Source organism: Corythoichthys intestinalis, chromosome 12 (assembly GCF_030265065.1).
Source record: "Corythoichthys intestinalis isolate RoL2023-P3 chromosome 12, ASM3026506v1, whole genome shotgun sequence".
In the NCBI taxonomy this organism is placed as follows: domain Eukaryota; kingdom Metazoa; phylum Chordata; class Actinopteri; order Syngnathiformes; family Syngnathidae; genus Corythoichthys; species Corythoichthys intestinalis.
Genome location: NC_080406.1, coordinates 55,563,089 through 55,576,383, shown reverse-complemented (window position 1 = coordinate 55,576,383; position 13,295 = coordinate 55,563,089). Strand labels below are relative to the sequence as shown.

General features: G+C 37.8%; 1 long non-coding RNA gene across 1 annotated transcript; it reads right to left on the bottom strand.

Annotated features, from left to right (window-relative positions):
- Positions 1-5,676: 5,676 nt before the first annotated feature.
- LOC130926518 (uncharacterized) lies at positions 5,677-8,646 on the bottom strand. Its single transcript, XR_009066236.1, has 3 exons — positions 8,590-8,646; positions 6,964-7,076; positions 5,677-5,737 (listed from the first exon to the last, which is right to left on the bottom strand). It is a non-coding gene; the product is annotated as an uncharacterized LOC130926518 (long non-coding RNA).
- Positions 8,647-13,295: the final 4,649 nt, after the last annotated feature.

The window sequence follows — 13,295 nt, the reverse complement described above, 5'->3', positions numbered from 1 at the left end:
CTGTGTCTATCAGCTGTGTCGGAAGATTGCTTTGCTTACCGCTGTGTGTGCCATCATCTTCATGCTCTCCAGTGTTTCCTCCGGTTGTATCCTTTCATTTTGTTTTTTTGTGCTCTATTTTGTATTGGACTTTTGTTCAAGTCGCGTATTGTTTGGCATGATTCCTTTGTTGTAGTTTTTATTAAATACAAAATGATTCGCCATTTCTGGGCTCAGTCTGTGATGAACGGCAAGCTGTTTATGTGCAAGCAGGGCATATTGTTTTTTTTTTTTTATTCGCCGCTGATTTTTTTTTTTTTTTGTGTGTGGGAATGAAAGGGACTCTTCAGCAAACTGAGCACGAGCGGACGAAGCACTCCTCTCAATTGTGGTCGCATTAGTCAACTAAAGAACTCGTCCCGCAGAATGACATTAATTTCGGTAGTTTGGTTCGACATTGTTTTGGCTGCATGGGCATTTTGAACAATGATGTGCATTTTGAATGAATGAACAATTACCTGACAAACTGCACAGAATTTGTTGAAATCAACTCCACAGACTAATTAAATCGAAGATAAGCCTAATGTCAAAAATTCTTTGTGTAAAAACTTCCCCTTTAAAATACACAGCCATTGCTCGAAATAAAAATCAATCAATCAAAATTAAAATGTTTATAAAAGTTGTGAAGCAATGAAAACAAAAATGAATGAAACAATGAATGAATGAACAAGAACCCTACAAAGTATTTCATAATGGGTCAACATTATTTTTCGAATAGAACATATGACGAGCACCTTAGAGCACTGAACTCCTTTGCTTTGATTAGCCAATGCTACACCTGAGGAGGCAGGATTTATATTTGACAGGGATTCACTAAGGACCCAAATGCTCGAATGTTCCGTTTAAACTAAAAGGTTTATTAATCAGTCCACAAGAGTTCAAAAAGAGACAACAAAAATTCACAGCACTTGCTGGATACCAATAAACTGACCAATGTCAACAAAGTAACAAAAAGGCATTTGATCCAAACATAAATGTTGGTCAAGAAGAGACTTACATGAGCTGGTAACATGGAACATGGCAGGATACAAGAGGATTCGACACAGGGCAAGGTCTGATGCAGACTAAATATACAATGGATTACAGGTGGATATGATCAGCCTGATTGGGAGGAGCAGGAAGTAAAATTGGGAACCAGGCGGAATGCCACTAACAAAATAAAAGCAGGGAATTCTGAACAAACAAACACAAAACACTAACATGACTTCCGAGACATGACAATATCTAGAATTTATTCAGCTTTCAAAAGCTTCAACAACAACTGAGCTTGAACCGAGGTTGGAACACATACGGTGTCAAGATGTATATAGACATATATTAAGTACAGGCAAAAAGTTTGGACGCACCTTCTCATTCGAGCATTTCCTTTATTTTCATGATTACTGTGGTACCTCAACATATGATCGCTTCGACGCACGATCTTCTCAACATCCGGCGTAAAATTTGACTTGCCATTTGTTTCTACATCCCACGACATGCTCGAAATACGATGATTTATGACAGTGCTGCAGTTACTTTATTCTTCAACAAGACTGACGCACAATGTTAGTGCAAGTGGCGAAAAAAATGAAAAAGGTGACCATGGAAATGATAAAAAAAAAAAAAAAATCTGAATGCGTGAACTGACTTGACAATACGGCCGTAGAATGTCTAGAATTTCGACGGTCCTCCTGCGACCTCCGTTCGCCAGTCTTTATAAGTTAAGGTGACAATTATTATTGTGGTAACATCGCCAAAAATTCACCAGCTTCGTCAGGTTTTTAATCATTTATTTCAGAACTTGTGCAACATAACATGCCTGTTGTCCGCCCCAGCTGAACAACGTAAAGTAAAAAGTCCTCCCTCAAGTCAGCCATGCGGTGCTTTCAGGTAAACCACGAAAAACGCATCCGCCACAATAGAACCCCATTCGTTACTTTTTGTTTTTACAGGTATTATTATTATTGTTACTATTATTATATTAATGCCCAGGACTTGAACTTTGTTCATTCATCTTTGTTTACTTCATTTGCTGTTTCTGACTGTGTATCATATTGCCTCTGCAAAGGCCTTTGAGACAACCTTGTTGTGATTTAGGGCTATACAAATAAAACTGAATTGAATTGAATATCATTATGGTTTTTGTTTTGCTCTGTGTAATTGCTATTTGCAATTGTACCAGCAGCATTTATGAAGGATTTAGTGTAGGTTTTCGGAATTACGAATTAATTGGATTATAATGTATTCTTACGGGAAAATCCTGCTCGACATATGACCATTTCGACTTACAAACAAGGTCCTGTAACGAATTAAATTTGTATGTAGAGGTACCACTGTGTTTACATTGTAAATTCTCACTGAAGGTAATAAAACTATGAACACATCTGGAGTTACGTACTTAGCATGAGGTGTGTGTGTACATATATAAATATATATATACACTATATGATAACTACTGGTGCCCTGCTGCCATAATGGAGACAGTAGCCTTGGGCTAGTTTGTGTCAGGAAGGGCATCTGACATAAAACTTGTTTGCGTATTCCATCATGTGAATTGTCTGATTTGTAGAGGCGACACATGAGGGGGAACAGCCGAAAAGTATGGTTGTTTTGAACTATACTACACAATAAACATTTTTCACACAAGGGCAGATTAGGTCGAGTGGGTACCATTAAAAGTGTAACTTCACACATGCTGCTTCAAGCCAAATTAATGGCTTCTGCCACTCACTAATCTCCGATTCCTCGCTAACCCAAGAGTGTGCCGATAAATAGCAACATAATTATGGTCTCTTAATATTTGACATTGCCTCACCTTCAGTGAACTGGGGAGGGGAATGAGAAGGGAGTCACGTTATGTCTGACTTGAGAATAAGGCAAGGTTCATACTGCAGGTCTTAATGCACGAATCCGATTTTTTTGTGTTTTTCCGACTTGAGTGAGGCATTAACTTGACAGTCTGAACGGGACAAGTTGCATAGAAATGGACCATTTCAAATCTGATCTGGGTCACTTTCGTATGTGGCTTAAATCCGATCCGGCCCACATTTTTTCCATTCAATGTGGCGGCGGTCTGAACTGTCAAGTCTCCCTAATCGGAATACATGCAGCAATTAAGTCAGCAAAAAGCGAGAGACAGGGTGCTACGGTAGCAATGCAGCTTTGCGTAAGCGCCTAGCTTGCCTTAAACACGGCTTTTGGGGAAGGGTTGGGCTTGACAACAGTTATAATAAAATAAAATGGGTTGAGGATAAGCCTGAGAATGCTCAGTTTTCTCTCTGCTCCATATGACCAATAGTTCAAGATTGCTTACACGGTCAAGAGTCAGGGCAAACTGTCTAGTATGGGTGTGTGTCATGCACGAACAGTGCGTGCATGCTATCGAATCGATCCATATAAACTTTGAAAATAAGACTAAACAGGTGTTATTTGTGTCTGTTATTTGTGTGTTCTTTTTGGAAATCCAAATATGATCACCTTTGAATGAGTTTCCTCAGCGCATCTCGGGCTGGGAATTAGTGTGCATGTGTGATACTTCAACGGGCTCAATGGACAAAGACAGGCACGCCAAAATAACAGATTTGACAAAAAAATCTGATTTGTGCATTAAGACCTGCGGTATGAACCTAGTTTGACATATCATTCTTTTTTTTTTTTTTTTAATTTTATTTTTTGGAGTGGCTTAATGAATTGATTTACCAACATTCATCTCTGCTTAGAGCTTACAGAAGTGGTCCAAAATGACTGGAGCATAGCCTCAAAGCTTCCCTTGTTCATAGAGAACGATATATTTAGCTTATGTGATGGTTATTTTTTATTAAGAAGTAATGGAGCAGAGGAAAGAGCAATGGATGAAATTGTAAAAGAAATGCGCCGGTAGAGTGAAAAGGAGTAATAGCGAGAGAGTTGTGTTGTGCTGATGTGACTGTAAATGGGATGAAGCAAGCCGGGTTCACCATACAGTATACATCTTAGGTCAGGGAGATATATGAAGACTTGTCACACTGCTAAGGTTGAGGAACGATCTCTATTGGTCCAGACAGTAACCTCCTGCACAGAGGCAAAGCATTTCCAGATGTCTGCCAACAGTTTTGTGAGTTGATTCCACGTGCATGTTAGAGGAGGCCAATACAGCAGATTGGGGGAGGAACGAATTTAGTTTGCAAATCAAATGGCAAGCTGAGACATAAAAGTCTTGCTGAGCGAGGGGTAGGGGGTGGAAAGTGAGTGGGATATTACAAAGGAAGACTTTGTGTACATATCTGTATTTGTTTGCACATACATACAGTACTAATTGACAGTGAGCTAGAAATAGAAATACTTTTGATGTCTGTCCATCTGTACATATACACATTCCATCATGCAGTTTATTGTTCTTAAGGTCCAGCAAGTAAAATATCAAAGAATAGAATAAAACAGAATAGAATACAATCCTAGCTAACAACAGGCAGTAGGCTGGGTAACCCCTGTAATGGTTGCCAGCCAGTCGCAGTGCACAATGAGACAAACAACCGACCGACAATTTGGAGTTTTCAATCAGCAACCACACCACAAATATGGGAGGAAACTTCTGAATAGTGATGGGCGATACCAGTGATTTTGGATTCGATCGGATACCAAGTAATACCAAGGCCAAATATTGCAATACTGATCCGATATCCATACCGGAAGTTCATATTTTGTACACGGTATATATATGTATGTATGTATATACAACCCTGCAGAGTTCTAAGCCATTCTGATGATATCTAATGTACAACAACAGCAAGCCCCAGAGGAAAATTTTATTGCTCAAAGCTTGCTCTTCTATAGCTCGGGAGATAAATTTGAGATTCTCATCTTAGTCTCTGCAGTTTCTATTTTGTCTAAAATGTTTCTCAGATGTTTCTCCTAAAATTCACTAGGAGAAATAGGTGAGACAATAAATTAGTGGGAATCATACTTGAGACTTAAGGGAGATACCTTGCTAATCTCAATTCAGTGTTTTTAATGGCTCCTTTTTCTCCTTTGAAAAAGAAAATGGGCATTATTGGAGCTACTATGGAGAAATATACGAGTCTCTCGCTCACTCTCCCTCTCATGTGCGCGCATCTGCGCGCACGCACACACGACACTTAAATCATGTGACCCTCTCCTCCCACCTGACTGGATTCACCATTCTAAACACAGATCATCCACTTCATAACATCTTGATGGACCAAAGAAACAATGGTGGACACTACTCTCTCGTCACTGCAGGACAGAGGGATACAGAAGATACACCCAAAGCCATCAGGCTTTATCATTCTAGAACAAATGGCTTTAGTGAAATCCAACACAGTCATTGTACTTGAAAATTGAGTACTGTTGATAATTTTGGTCAAAGAATGTGGGCGGGCAAGTGGTGCGGACCCAAACGCAGGCAAATGGAGGCAAGGCAGACAGGCGGGCAAACATTTTTTAATTAACACCAACATAAAACAAAGTGCAAACAATTTACAACATTTCAAATAGCTATAATAACATCAACAGCCATAATATTAACAAAAGTTCAACACAGTTTTTAAGACAGCAAACAAAAATTAAGTCTCTAAGCCCAGCAGTATTAGGGTTTTGAACACTGCAACAAATGTCTAAGTACATCTAGAATTTATGTTGTACCCCTCATGCGACATTTGTTGATCAAGGCTTTTTTCGACTGGTGTCCAATCATCCAGCGTACTGCAGCGCATGGTGTAAGCTGCCAGTATAAAAGAAAGCACAGATTAGAAATTGAACTAGAAACTGTAATTTCTGGAGAAATTACTATGGGGCTTTGCTGTGTGGAGATACAGATCTTAGCCCTGCCCAGATTGGTTTGGGGACATTTCGAGGTTGGAAATGAATGGGAAATTTGGACGTCCATGACCGTCAATGGCTTCGACTTACATATGCGTCAATGAAGTCCAAGTACATTGACGTCAATAGAATCTACATACTTGGCTGTCAATGGCATGGACGTACATAGCCCTCATCGGCAATTGAGTACTTGTGTGTCAATGCAATGTGAATGACAATGGAAATGAACGGGAAATTTGAACGCCCATGGCCGTCGGTGGAATCCAGGTACATTGGCATCAATAGATTCGACATACATGGCCGTCAACGGCATCAATGCGATGTAAATTACATTACAAGTGAATTAGAAATTAGGACGTGGCATCCCATTAAAAATGAATGGAAAGTTTTTGGCAAATTTCCAAGGAACCGTAATTTCCCCCCCCCAAATTCTGTATACAACTTTTATGCCACTCATCATCCCAGAATTTTTGATGCCCCAATGATGACTTTTTTTTTTTGTGTGTGAAAAATCAGCGTTCACATGCGAACGGAAAATTTTTCGAGGCCGGTTGAAAAATTCATTTGCAAATCAAATATATATATCAAATGCATTTCATTGTATTTTTTACTTTTTCTCATTTCAAATAATGGGCAGCTAAAACAGTTCAGAAAATTGTCAAAACATTTTAAAGAATAAAGTCTAAAATTGCAATCAAGTAGTAATAGAGTTCTGCAGGTCGCAACAATTAAAAAGCTTTTTGCAAATTGATGCCTATAATGGAACCCCCCCCCCCCCCATTTTCTGAGTCGCTTATCCTCAACGAGATAATTTAGATTTTAAAAGAACATCTTTAAATCAATCAATCACCACCACCCCCAATGTAGAGATAATTGTACGAATGGAGTTGCAAAATTCTGTCACCAAAATATAGTTTCAAGTGATGTTACGTTCCCTTTTCTAGACATTTCTTTTTTTAAAAAATCCTGTAAATCAATATTTGTTCCCTAAACTGCCACTATTGATAATAATCCCAGTGATCAGACACTAATAAACAAAATGGTTATTATAGTGTCCAATGCAAGTTAAAAATAACTCACTTTAAAAATTAGATAAGCCGTGTATTAAGATAATACCTCAATTACCACCTTGGTCATCTCTGGGTGAGTCAGGGTCTGGGTCATAAAAGCTCATCTTCTTCGGTGGGTATCGCGCTCTTTTGGGCATCTCTTTTTTATTATTTCCTGCTGGGCCATTCAATCTGTGAAATATAATACATTTTAATTTTAAAAAGTGGTTCAATGTCTTATTTGGTTTTACACTGTCATCACATCTCATAATTTGGTACAGCAACTTTTTAATATCTTTAGATACACAGATTGTGTTCATTTAACCATATTAGACCACCGAAGGACTGAAAAATATCATTTAAAATCCCCCATAAAATCATCGTAAAACAAAGAGACATTAAAGTAAAAATCCATGATGATCCATGATGTTAAGATTTCTGTAAGAACTGCACTTTTCTTGGACAAGTTGTTGGGCTCTTCTTTCCTGTACACTGCTCCTAAAAAAACTTTTTATTGCTAATATATCGTGAAAAGATGCACCTTCTCAATTCCCTATGTCTCAAGTTTTTAATGTTAAAAGGGTGACCATATTTTGATTTCCCCAAAAATAGGCAGAGCAGCATGTCCTCGGGGTACTTAAATGATACACAGAATTTACTCAAAGATGCCTTATAAGTACAGTTTTAAAGTATGCCTTCTCTGTATGGATAGAATATTCCCTTATACAACAAAATAATCTCCATATCCAGAGACACAAATTCAGATAGGCTTCCCAGATGTTTTTCAACATGCAACATTTATTTTGCCAAAAATAATCTCCCTTGGCTGTTTCCAAAGAAGTCATCCTTCTCTCGTCCAATTCAGCCGATCGGTGTACTTCCGCCAGCTGTCTGGCTTCATGGCACAATTGTAACGTGTGTGTCAAACATAGAGCTCAGAGAAAACAAACCAGCGAGCGCAGGGGTCGGGAGATTGAGGGAGAGCGGGAGGGGGGCATTGAGCAGATAATTGACCATGGAAAACCGGAGATATGATCCTTTTAATTTCAAATGAGTAATTATGAAGGAACTCTTCACTATTAAAACTAGGAATTATTTTCTCCACCAGAGGGCACTCATGCTCTTTGGACGAATAATGCCTCATTTATAGATTTTTTTTTTCTCATTGGAATTCAAGGATTTTTTTTTTTCCTTTGGCTTAATGTGGTTATGCAATGGATTATTGTACAGTATGATTAAAACAACAGTTCATACAGATAACGTTGCGCTCAGGAAAAAAATACAATTGTTAAAAAAAATAATAATAATAAAATAAAAAGATATTTTTAAGTAATGCTACTCTTACATGGGTGACATTTTTGCCTACTCTACCCACCTTTGGTCACCCCAATGTAAACTCGTTGCATGAAGCTAGAGAAAATGGGTCTCACTGCAATGAGAAGATGTTCCAATTGTACACAATTTATGTAACTCCAAGACTGTCTAGGGCCACTGTTTGTAGAAATAATTCCAAAGTTAATATTTTTACATGAATATGTTTACTTCAGCAAATTCATGGCCCCCCAAGCTAGCTAGCTAGCTTCACTATTTGCCACTTATTGCCGACCAGTCCCCCCCCCCCCAAAAAAAAAAAACTATCAGAACTAGCATAAACACAAGCCATATAAATTATACCCAAATTCCGTTCGACAAAGATGTTACTTACCCTCTTTTTTGTCCTGAAACAGTTTCTTCCTCCATTCCTCCTGACACCAACTTCATGAGTACGACTTGAAGTCGTTAGGTCAGCCTCCCCCTTATGAGTTAACCAATGACGAAGCAGCATTTGTGACTGATGGCGCTTTCTTCCAATGTAGACGTTAGGTCTGCATTATCTTCAGGGTTGAAAGTTCACAGTGTTTCGCGCCACATACAGCTTGACAGTGCATGAAGAAAACAGCGCTGCAGCGCCGGTCAACGCTGAGTGGTTTCAGCTGCATTTTAAGTAAGAATTAATTTGCAAAAATGTTCTTTATATACGCATGACTACATAAGGCTAATTAAAAAAAAAAAAAAAAAAATCTTTAAAAAAATGTTCATAAGTTGAGTTTATTTGGCTTTATTAATATACAATACATTTTCAGTTCTTGGAGTTTTTAAAGCCTTGTTTTCAATTTAATTTAAGCTAACTGAAATGTTTACATCTTCATTAATTCAATATCATATTATTTCGTTTTTATGAAATTTAATGACCTTATAACACCATCATAATTAGGCTCGAGCGTTTACATCACAACAACACGGGATAATGCGAGATTTGCGACAACGCAGCCATATTGGAAGCACGTCTGCATCATGGGACATTTAAACTTAACGGCAAATACAATTTAACTACGACTGCCAAAGATGGAAAAAAGTAAGGAAAACTTGCCAGTTCGATACAGAGACAAACTTGTTACCACGGCGAAGGACAGATATGTGAGCAAACTTAAGGATGTGAACAATGTTGACCCTTACGAGCAAGCCGAACACAAATGGAATAAAGATGTTGACAAGCTTCCACCACTACGCGAAATGGACATCCTGCTGTATTTAGTGTTTGGTGTAAGTTACTACACTCATCAGCAATTCCGAAACTACAAATCGCTACAAAGCTACGAACAGTTTTGCTGCGGATCGGTGCAGGACCTGCACATTATGACAACACCATCGTTCTTGCAAAGGTAGGCAATGTGTGTTTACATTTTCATTGTCATGAACATCTGAATTTGTGCTGTGCTGAGCTGTGATAGTTAAGTGACAAATCAATGCTGTGTTTTAGAAAACAGATTTGTTGCAGACAATGTAGCCTGTGTACAAATTCTTTGCCACTATCTCACGGCAACATGTTACAGCTTTTTCATTTAGAAACGACAGGAATTATGTCTTATGAAGACAATGCACATGTATGCATGCATACTAGTTGTTTAGCTGTAGTTATAGCTAACAACAGGCCGACTTAGGGCATAAACACACCGAAATTTGCGTAGACAAACGAAATTAACTTACCGGAGTGATAGTGCATAGAGCAAACTATGTGTGTAACTGGAGAATCAAAAGTTACGCCCTTCCTTCTGATCGAGGTCACCCATGCCATTCTTCGACGTTTGGTAAGTTCAGATATGAGCTTTCCCTAGCCTTTTCTCCATGTAGGGATCCGGAAGAAACTCAGTGGGGTTCCATCGAGCTGTACATTCTCCTTTCTATTTGATCGATTTTTGCAATTCTTTACCGAACAATAATTTCCAATCATTTTTAAAAGAGCGACCTGAGTCGAAATGCCTCACTGTTTATGTTTCCCGGAGTTCTGACACCGAACTTCCTGCTTCTAACATGGCGATAGGGGCGGAAACCTCGCGAGTGCTACGTCATACGCTCGAGCCTAATAACAATTTTAGAAGGGTAACATTATTACACGTCAGTAAGAGTTTTCCTTTGTGCATTTTGTACCTACCGGTTTGTAAATGTACCACCGTGATCGTTTTCATTATGATTATTGATTTTTTTCTAACTATATGTTAATCAATTTCTCTTTATATATAATAACTATCTCTTCATATATAATATACTTTATAATTATTCAATTACTATAACCCTTTTCATTCTGAATAAATTGCACACCATATTTTGTGCACTTCTATATGTAAAATCATATTTTTGAACTATCTATGCCTTTTTATCCCGTCATCCCCAACTTCATTGACCCTGCAGCTCCATTTCTGACACCAGTAAAGCATGAATATTGCTCCTCTATAGAGGATACAGATAAGTTATATTGTGCGGTTCATTTTCAGGAGATTGGACTATTGCAGCAGTATATTTACAGGTCTTGATTTTTAAAAATTGTTTTACATTTTTTTAAATCAGTCAGGACGCTGCAGCTAGTACAGAATGCTGCTGCCAGAGTCCTTACAAATACAGTACAAGGAAACTGGACCACATTACACCAGTTTTGGAAATCATTACACTGGCTTCCAGTGAGTCAAAGGATAGACTAGAAATTGATACTGCTCGTCTATAAAACACTTTCATGGCCTTGGACCAAAAGAATCATAGAGACCCCTAAGGTCATCTGGAACCGATCTGTTGTATGTTCCAAGAACAAGAACCAAGCAGGGTGAGGAAGCATTTAGTATCATGCTCCTCACCTCTGAAACAAGTTACCGGAAGGTCTGAAGTGTGCTCAAACTGTTAGCTCCTTTTAAATCAAGACTAAAAACGCTTTTGTTTATCACAGCATATCCATAACGGTCTATATATTTTAACCTTCAAGCAATTTGCTTTTTATTCATTTTAAGTATAATTTTTATTGCCTGTTTCAATTTTTTTTTTCTTTTTTAATTTCATTTAGATTCTCAACAATAATATACTGTACATTGTACTTACAACAGTGAATGATTTCTCGATACATTACTTTTTTAACGGAAACAACAACAAAAAAGAAATTACCGTAAATTCCGGACTATAAGCCGCTACTTTTTTCCCTCCCTCAGTATCCTGAGGCTTATAGTCCAGCGCGGCTTATTTGTTGATTTATTTGGGTTAATAGGTAACACTTTATTTGAGAGCGGCGTCATAAGACCGTCATAATTATAACACTATCAAGGGCATTAATGAATGCTTATGACAGATGTCATTGTCATCCGGCAAACTATGTCACTAACTCCATTTATGTCCAGCTCGGATCTTTTAAATCTATTCAAAAGTGAGATAATTTGCCGATGACACAAAATGACATCTGTCATAAGGATTCATCAATGCTCATGGTAGTGTCATGTCATAATTATGATAGTCTTATGGCACGACTGTCAAATAAAATGTTACCAAATACCATAACTAGCAATTAATGAAACAACTGGAACAGCAACTGAAGAAATAATTTGCACATAACATGAATTTTGATTGTTATTCACATCTGTAGCGCTGCAATGCATGCTAGGAGGCATGTTGGACAACAACAGTGTTGATGGGAGGTGGCAGCAGAGGTTGACTGTCTCTCCAAGGGAGCAGTAATGTCCAAATGAAGCTTCTTGAAGCAATGGTGGTTCATTTGGTCTTATGACCGTCATAATTATGACATGACACAATCATGGGCTTTACTGAATGCTTATGACAGATGTCATTAAGTGTCATCCGGCAAACTGTCACTATCTCCATTTATGTTCAGCTCGGATCTTTTACATCCATTCAAAAGTGAAATAATTTGCCGGATAACACTAAATGACATCTGGTATAAGCATTCATTAATTGTCATAACAGTGCCATGTCATGATTATGATTGTCTAATGACAGTTTTATGGGGCCATTTTCAAATAAGGAGTTATCAAATACCATCTCTAGCAATAAATGAAACTGAAACAGTAACTGAAGAAATAATTCGCAGAGAACATGAATTTTGATTGTTATTTACATCTGTAGTGCTGCAATGCATGCTAGGAGGCATGCTGGACGACAACAGTGTTGACAGCAGGTGGAGCAGTAAGGGTCAAATTAAGCTTCTCGAAGAAATGAAGCTTTTCAGCCCATTGGTTCAAAGCTTCGTGGTGGTTCATTTGGTCTTATGACAGTCTTACGGTGCCGCTGTCAAATAAAGTGTTACCGGTTACTATCTTTTGGTGTAAATATTCCATAATACAGTGAGGAGTGCTGCGGCTTATAGTCCAGTGCGGCTTATCTGTGAACAAATGCTGTTTTTGTGTCAAATTTGGTGGTTGCGGCTTGTAGTCAGGTGCGCCCTATAGTCCAAAAATTATGGTAAATAATAAATAAATTTTAAAAGTACAGAAATAAACAACATACAGCAACTTAAAACATTTGGGAGCACATCTGATATTGTTTTCTTACCCCCCAAAAAGTAAGGAGGTACTTTCTCTGTTGAGCATCAATTGAAATCCATTCTAATTGGTTTCACGTTTGTCCATTTGGACCATATGAAATAAAATGTATCAATCTCTAATTTAAGTAAAAATGACAGCTTCTCCATGATGTAAATTTCATGTACAATATCTATTCATTCCTCAAAAGTTGATTTTTTTTTTTTTTAATTTCCTAGAAATAGATTTCTTAGAGGCTGCTAATAGAATATTCAACAGTTTTTTTATCATTGACTTTTCATTGTCTTTGTTATAACTTTCTTTTGAACTAATGTTTTTAATTTTTTAAAATCATTTTATCTCTGATCGTGGTTATTCATGTGATGTAAATCACTTTGAATTGCTTTGTGTTGAATTATGCTATACAAATAAATTTGCATTGCCTGAGAATCCAACGAGTGCTTGTGGAGAGCTCTTCATTTGCTCTGTCTGAGTTCAGAATGAGATGCATGAACGGAAGTTGTGATAAGAGTAGACTGAGTTCATCGAGAGATCTCTCTGATTTCTCTGCCTGAGATCA